This window comes from Macrobrachium rosenbergii, chromosome 26 (genome assembly GCF_040412425.1).
Source record: "Macrobrachium rosenbergii isolate ZJJX-2024 chromosome 26, ASM4041242v1, whole genome shotgun sequence".
NCBI classification, from domain to species: Eukaryota; Metazoa; Arthropoda; class Malacostraca; order Decapoda; family Palaemonidae; genus Macrobrachium; species Macrobrachium rosenbergii.
Window position 1 is genome coordinate 2,553,090 of NC_089766.1, and position 8,978 is coordinate 2,562,067.

At 37.9% G+C, this 8,978-nt stretch overlaps 1 protein-coding gene across 1 annotated transcript in view; it reads right to left on the bottom strand.

Annotated features, from left to right (window-relative positions):
• The window catches only part of LOC136852679 (multiple PDZ domain protein-like), a 1,083,224-nt gene extending 1,076,780 nt beyond the window's left edge, over positions 1–6,444 (bottom strand). Inside the window, 1 exon segment of the mRNA XM_067127591.1 lies at positions 5,774–6,444. The gene's annotated coding sequence lies outside the window, so the exon portion shown is untranslated.
• Between the last annotated feature and the right edge of the window lie 2,534 nt (positions 6,445–8,978).

Here is an 8,978-nt window from a genome sequence, read left to right on the forward strand (position 1 = left end):
CATTCTTTCAACATTTTTGTTACCCCATGTTCTTCAATTTTCAGACGTTGAACGGAAGTACATAGACCTATCACATGAATATAATCTACATTCTTTCAGACGAAGGACGAAAGTGTATACAGTAGGCCTATCAAATGAATATAATCTCCAACATTCTAAAAGACTAAGGACAAACGTACATGATAGGCCTATCACATGAATCTAATCTACATACATTCTCTAAGACGATGGACGAAGGTTGTACAAAATAACTATTTATAAAAAATTTTTTCTATTTTCCTTTTCAACTGTTAAAATTCTAGTTTCTTTAATTTCAACATACATAGGAAGATTAAAGGATCTTATTATTAAATTCCTTGACTATGCTGTGTTTAAATAGTTCGAGATTCCATGTAGTACCATATACCTTTTTCAAGCGTGACTGCCTTGAGTGCTTCCTCCCCTCATATGGTGCACTGTAGGCATTACTAAAGGTTCTTTGCAGTGCGCCTTCGGCCCATAGCTGCAACCCCTTTCCTTCCTTTTACTGTGCTTCCTTTCGTATTCTCATTCTTCCAACTTACTCTCCACACTCTCCTAATAGGCTAGTTGATTCACAGTGCATCTGCTTTGAAGTTTTCCTATTACGCCTTTCAAACCTTTTACAAGTTGAAGTTTTCCTATTACGCCTTTCAAACCTTTTACAATCAATTTCCGTTTCAGCGCTGAATGACCTCATAGGTCCCAGTGCTTGGTCTTTGGCCTAAATTCCATATTCTACTCAATTCGATACCTTTCCTCTCTTCACGGCGAGCAAAAGACACTGGGCCTAATTCTAACGTGAATCATACTTTCAGTACTCCATGAAGCTGTGTGCTTTGACAGTACTGGATTATTTGAATTGAACTGAGTAGAGAATTTAGGCCAAAGGCCAAGCGATGGGACCTATGAGGTCATTCAGCGCTGAAACGGAAATTGACAGTTAAAGGTCTGAAAGGCGTAACAGGAGGAAAACCTCAAAGCAGTTGCGAGGAAAGTAAGACGGAAGAAAGAGAATATGAAAGGAGCTACGGTAAATGGAACGAAAGCGGTCGCAGCAGCTAGGAGCCGAAGGCACGCTGCAAAGAACCTTAAGCAACGCCTACGGTGCACCGCATGACGGCACTACCTCCCTACGGGGTGCCACTTGAGATTCCTGTGAAGATCAAACCGGGACACAAAAAGGATAAATAAAACTTTCATTTTAAACCTCGAAGCGCCGAAAGTTTTAAAAGGGCCAACGTAAGACCTTCCTTAATCCCATTAAGTCTCGGCTCCATCGAGCAGCTAAGCACTATAACTTCATTACAATCCTCCTCCTCCAACCCCACAAACCCCACCCCCCTAACAAAAGTTTAAATGGAACCGTTACATATACCTCGATTGATCCGCAATTCATCATAGATTATAAAAAAATAAAAAAAGTTCACTGAACTTCCTCCAGTATATGCGTAATCGATTTCAGAAGCAGGCTTTGGTACATGGGCCTATGCGCAAACGATGATACTAAACAGATTAGTAAATCAATCTTAAAAATCAGGAAAATTAAGACAACCATATAGGCTAATATGTAGTCGATGATTAAAAAAAAATAAAGTTCACTGAACTTCCTCCGCTATATAGCCTATATAATCGATGATGAGAAGAAGGCTTTGATACTATATAAACAAACAAACTAGTCTTAACAACAAGGAAAACTAAGACCATTTAACACGTAGTCGATATGGAGAAGCAGGCTTCATAAATAGGCCTGTGGGCACACGGTGACACTGAACAAATAGGCCTAAGTAAGTCTCAACAACATGGGAAATCAAGACGACAATTTAGTATGCCAAAACATACCCTGGCAAAAGGTATTTGGGTATTGTTAACACGAGCAAATCTGTTTTGAAACGGGTCTGGACTAAAGTAAATCCACAGGTGAACTGATTGATAAAATGAAGGAAAAATTTACTCAAACAATCATACAATGCAAAGTCCTTGGATTCTCAATATTTCTGGAAGGCATAATTACAAGTTTCTAAATGAAGGTGGGATGGCTTAGATAAAAATATTGGTAGCCGTTAATACCTAATGATTAATAAATAAGTGTTTAAAAACACCGATAATATAGCCGCATAAAAAAATTGTTCTAGAACATGCAAAATTAGTTACCAACCCCATTAAAAAATATATGGACAGTGAAAAAAAACAAAGTGTAATTATTTTTTCACATCGGCTGATTTAGGGCAAGTATATGGCTTATACAGATAGATAAACTCACTAATATATATATATATATATATATATATATATATATATATATATATATATATATATGTATATATATATATATATATATATATATATATATATATATATATATATATATTTAACTCTCATTAGTACTAAAACAAGCGTATCGCCAAAGCATAAAAACAAAAAAATTCCACCCTTATCGAAAGAGAGAGAGAGAGAGAGAGAGAGAGAGAGAGAGAGATGGCGAAACAGTTGTGTCATTGGCATTTGTCATCACCGAAAGGATGATGACTCACTTCGAGTGTTACACGAAATCGATTTAATCTCCGAGTGTCTTGGGAAATGTCAGACTTAGACTAAAAAAAAAAAAAAATAGTGCCCTTCTTCCACCGAGGACTTTTCGATCATTAAAACTTTACGTTTACGGAGTTTACAGTAATTGTTTTTGCCAGATGTAAATACTGAATTATAATTATTCCGTGGCTACTAAATGTTCTTGAGATAGACTATAAGTCTATCAGCAATACTGAGGTGATATAACTCGCTAGATCACAGACCTCGTTATCATCATTAGGCCTACCAGAATTATCATTAATTATTATCCTATATCAACAACATTTACAAAAGCTGAGAGCTACTAGACCATAGGCCTTAATATAAAACTAACTATAAGAGAAGCAACTTGAAAAACACACCAAACTGGGCCTCAAGTGAGTCTACTAAAACCGGCTTCGGTTGATGGTTGAGTCCACAGGTCCACAACAGGTTCATCGAATCTTACTTACGGTACGCCTAACTGAACCTTGAGGAATTGATACGATTCTTGCCAGGTTACTTAGCTTTCATTTAACGTTTTATCAATATTATTTTAATAAACTATATAAATTATAATGTGGTATACTCTACTGCCATTTAGACTATATATATATATATATATATATATATATATATATATATATATATATATATATACATAGTTCAAAAGTCCCATTAAAACGCTGTTTGCAAGACAATACTTCAATTCTATCAATCGAAATACATGGCTTTGTCGTCAAAATGGTGTATCGTGGGGCTTTTTATCCTTGTAAAATAGTGCTGGATTACAAAAAGGCTTATATATATATATATATATATATATATATATATATATATATATATATATATATATATATATATATATCAGTATAAGTAAAACAATGTTTCAAACACAACGCAACACTTGTATAATCCGTAGGCCAGCAACCTTGTATATATAATCCGTAACTAAAAATTAATCTTATATTTGAAGTATTCCCTAATTATATATACAACAACTTTTAAGTAGATTCTATATAATCCCACACCACCGGGAACAATTAGGCTACCCATACTTTTAGGCCTATAATAAAAATTTTAAGATATGCCTACGACAGAATTTTCTCCATGTAAATTATATAATCTTGTGTAATCATGCACCATCGGTAATGTATTGGCGATTCAAGGAACAGTTAACCATACCTATAGGCCTATAAAGAAAAAAATTGTGAGCTATGCCTATGATAATTTCTCCAATATAAATTTATAATTTTGTTTCTCTAGGCCTAGGAAAAAAATGCAGAACTTCAACATGTCTATTCTGGCAAAGGTCAGCCAAATATCCGTTTTCCCATTTTAAAAATAACCGGCGTTAGGCTTACGGTGGTCGGTAACCTCATCCACCACGAGATTCAGGCCATGTTCCTATGGGCCTATGTCTGCTAATAAATTAATTCTAAGTCTATGAAATTACGGTATACCATTCAAACCACATTCATATAGGCCTATGTGTGTTAATAAATTAAACCTAAGCCTCTGCATCTTGAATTAACCTAAAATAACAGCCATTATGAACACTGAAACAATGGTATTACCTTAGGCCTACTGTATATATAATCAGGAAGACAAAATTTGGGTGGGCCGAGATTCAGACCAATGTTTCAATGGGCCTGTGTCTAATAATTAATTAAACCAAGGCCTATGAATCCTGAATACCGCCATTACATACCCTGAAACAATGGTATTGCCTTAGGCCTGCATCAGGCAGGCACTCAAAATTTGGGTGGCCCGAGATAAGACCAATGTTCAATGGGCCTATGTCTATTAAAAAATTAAACCAAGCCCTATGAATCTTGAATTAGCCTAAAATAAGCACCTTTACAAACCTTGAAATAACAGTATTGCCTTAGGCCTATATCATGAAGACACTCAAAATTTGGGTAGGCCGAGATTCAGACCAATGTGTCAATGGGCCTATGTCTATTAATAAATAATAAATTAAACCATGCCCTATGAATCTTGAATTAGCCTAAAATAACCGCCATTGCGAACACTGAAACAATGGCGTAGCCTTGTAGGCCTACACCAAGAAGAAACTACAAATTCGGATGGGCCGAGACTCGAAGGCATGTTGTTACATTCCTACGCCTGCTAATAAATTAAACAAGGCCTAAGAATCCTGAATGAGCCTTAAAGTAAGCACCTTTACAACCCTTGAAACAACGGCATTGCCTTAGGCCTACACCAGGGAGAAGCTAAAAATTCGGGTGGGCCAAGATTCAAACTTTCGCGGCATTTGAGTGCGATGCCCCAGGCCTATACAATCTTAACTTTACATAAAGAATTCCGATCATGTATAAGAAAGTAACGATAAGAGATGAAAGTAAAAATGCGACGTGGACCTAATGAATAAATAAAAATGAATAAATAAATAAATATGGTTAAAAACGAATGAATATAAATAAATAAACACAACGATGGCTACTCTCTCTCTCTCTCTCTCTCTGCACCACCACCACCACCGGCTTTGGGCCTGGCTACAGCAGCATCACCATGCTACCTGTAGCCTTATAGTGCCCTGTAGGTGGTGTCCCGGGAGGGGGGGAGGGAGGAGGGAGGAGTAAGGAGGGAGGGGGGGGAGGGAGGGAGGGTAGGAGGGAGGGGAGGAGCCCCAAGAAAAGAAGAAAATAAGAAGCCGGCCACCTCGGGAAGAAGAAAGAAGAAATAGGAAAGATATGAAGATAAAATGAAATCATTGATACCTGTAGCCTGTAGTACCCTGTAGGTGGTGTCCCCCGGAGGGGGGAGGGAGTAAGGAGGGAGAGGGAGGGAGGGAGAAGGCCCCAAGAAAAGAAGAAAATAAGAAGCCGGTCACTTGGGAAGAAGGATGAAGAAATAAAGATGAAAGATAGAAAGATAAAATGAAATCATTGATACCTGCAGCCTGTAGTACCCCGTACTAAGCCGGCCACTTGGAAGAAGAAGAAGAAGAAGAAGAAGAAGAAGAAGAAGAAGAAGAAGAAGAAGAAGAGGAGGAGGAGGAGGAGGAGGAGGAGGCGAGGAAAGAAAGAAAATAACATCCCAGAAACGACCTACATTCATTGATGGGGTCCTTTGGGGTATAAAAATGACATAAAAATAATTTTTTAAAATAAAAAAATGGCATGAAACGACACAAAATCGCTTATTAAAATATTATATATATTTAAATATTTATATTTACCTGCAGATATATTCATGTGCCTTTTGATGCTGCTGACGAAGAAATAAAAGATAAGGAAGGAGGAAAATAAGAAGATATTCCTTGAAATATTTCTTCTTCGTATCTCTCTCTCTCTCTCTCTCTCTCTCTCTCTGTTGTAACCTTGAGATGATGAGAGAAGGAGGAGGAGGAGGAGGAGGAGGAGGAGGAGGAGGAATAGGAAGGAGTAGAAGGAGGTATTCAGGACCTCCCTTCGACAACACACGCACGCACAAACACCACTCTCTCGTGGGGGAGAGAGAGAAAGATCGTGTGTGTATGTGTGAGAGAGAGAGAGAGACAGAGACAGAGAGACAGACAGAGAGAGAGAGAGAGAGAGAGAGATAGCGAGAAAGAGGGAATATGAGGGACAGCGAATAGTATCACGGACAAGAGATTCCTCACCACCACCTTTATATTTTCCACACTTAATCTCGACACTTTTGGCGCACTACTTACGAACTAGGCAGATATATACACACTATATATATTACAGGTCACTATATACATTACAGGTCAAATGCGAATATCACCCACGATTAATAACAATTTAAGTCCCTCCCCCCCGAACAGGTCAGGGCCAACAAGAGATCAGTAGGAGGAGAGACACACACATACAACGACCTTCCTCGCACGGTATCCAAGTTAGCACTGAGGAGCTGCTGGCCGCTCGCGAGGTTTATAGACTCGGCAAACGTCCGATCCTCCGGACTCACCTGCGCGCGCAAGATGGATTCCGACACCAAAGGTAGTGGTTTTTAACCGGTTTACCGGGTTATATTAAAGGCTCCTTGCTTAAAATGAGCATCTTCTTTATGATAACGATAATAAAATGTTATATTTAAGCGGCTGAAACGAACGGCTTGGGTTAGATTCGCGAATTGGAAATCTCGATTCCAATCTCCCGCGATGCTCTTTTGTCTCGCCACTTCATTCATCTAATGAACCATATGGAGCGTTCAACAGGAGATGCAGCTGAGCGGTAAAAGTTCAAAAAGATTATATATATATAATAATATATTTCTGTACCAACACGCGAGAGGAAGAGCACTTCCCTTTCTCACTTACAACAGCGATTGTTTATGCATTTTGCTTTACGCTGCTTCCGGCGTTATATACTAAAAATAACGAACAACGGCCTGCCGGGAAAATCCGAAATTTATTTTTAGTAGTGCATTGCTTTATTCTGCCCACCCTGGACCCCCTCTTACCCCCCCTTAACATCCAAGGGGCGGGCGGGCGGGCGGACGGGCGCGTTCAGGTAATGCGCCTTCAAATTCTGCATGCTGAACGCGCTTTGCGGAAAGTAGCCTGCAAGAATTCTTGATTAAGGGGAAAAATGAGGAGATAAAACGCTTGGTTAAACATTTATACACACACACACACTATTACACACACACACACGACTTTATAATGCGTTTTATTCTGGCTTAAAAATTTGTCCTTCAGGAATTTATTTATTTATTGTATATTTGTGTGTGTGTGTGTGTCTTTACGCCACAGAAATTAAGTCCATTTCTCAAATAAAGATAAATGCAATTTCTGAGCTCTGCATGGGGTCAAAATGCAGTAAGGAGAAACTTACAAAAACTAGTAAAAGACTTTGTAAATGTTGTAGAAGGAGAAAAGTAACAGGTTAACAAAAAGCAGAAAGATGAGATAATGTATATATTTAAGAACAGGTGAAGCAAGGAAGGCTGTTGCTTGCAGAAGACTGGGAACAGAATCGAGGTGTTCATAGAAGCCTAGGTGTGAATTTTCAGGAGGCTGTTAAGCCGACTCTCCTTTATGGTACTGAAGTGTGGATAGTGGAAGTGAATGAAAGAAAATGGACGAGATTTTTAAGGAGGAACAGATTTATGTCCATAAAACAAGTATACCTGTATTGAGCCACTCACTCCAAGTGGGAAAAGATGGTTTATATATATATATATATATATATATATATATATGTATATATATATATTATGTATAAATGTCTGTATATATATGTAAAACATGTACATAAATATAAAACAAAAGATAACAAAGCATAGAGGGACAACACAAACACTGAAAGAAAACAATATATGAGAAACAGTAGATAATGAAAAATGAAATGATAAAAAACAGAAATAAAGGAAAGATTTAAAACTTGGAAAAAAAATGAGTAAGGAAGGAGGAATTCCAAGAAAAGAAAATGGAGAACATAAACATAACGAAAGGGGGGTTATAATTCGGCTTCGGAATACCTTCCGGTTCACGCCTCTCTCTCTCTCTCTCTCTCTCTCTCTCTCTCTCTCTCTCTCTCTCTCTCTCTCTCTCTCTCTCTCTGTATGAGCTCTTAGGCCTTATTATGACCCACTGGAAACTGTAGCAGACTGCTAAAAAATAGTTCTCTGTAAAATTCGAGTTACCAGAATTCGATCCCACTGAAGAGATGTTGAACTAGGCCTAAATCCAATGCCACCAGTAGATATAAAGTAACATTAACATTATCTCTTCACCTTGTTTTACTCCTTAGTGCCTTAGTACCAATAACTTCCTTGCTAGTGCTTCGTGTATTCATATATACTTATACAATGTTTTCATATCCTATTCATAGGTCTAGACTATCACGGGTAGGTGTATTTACATATTCCAAGTTCTCTCCTTATCATTCTCAACATTACACCTCGAGGGTTTATGAATAAAAGCCACTGGTAATTTCTCTTAATTCTCCCAGTTCAAAAGAACGATGAAATATTAAGAAATCGTAAAAATCCATAAATTAGTTTTAAAAAATCCTGCCAAGTTGGACAGGTAAACAGACGGACGTCTCGCCATGCAGGCTGACAAACCTATACCTAAAAACATAACTTCATTCCGGGAGCTAAATAAGCTTTAAATAATACTCCACAGTCTCATCTCTATCTTTATCTGAAGACCTATCTTTATTATCTCACTTATACCTTACTTTATCCCTCCATTCACGCTTTTAATAACCATTTTAGGAGCCATGTAAGTTCAAACACCCCAAACTGAAGTCTCTCCGCAGTTGGCAACCCTGAAATTTCTCCCTCGCGCGCGGTGGGGAGCGAGAGATAGAAAGAGAGAGTGAGAGAGGAATTGTTTACGTTCACAGCTGAGATAGCTAACACAAAAGCGCCCTCGGAATAAAAGGAAAAATCTCCTTTTGAAATAAAAACACAAGTGCTGTTTTATTACC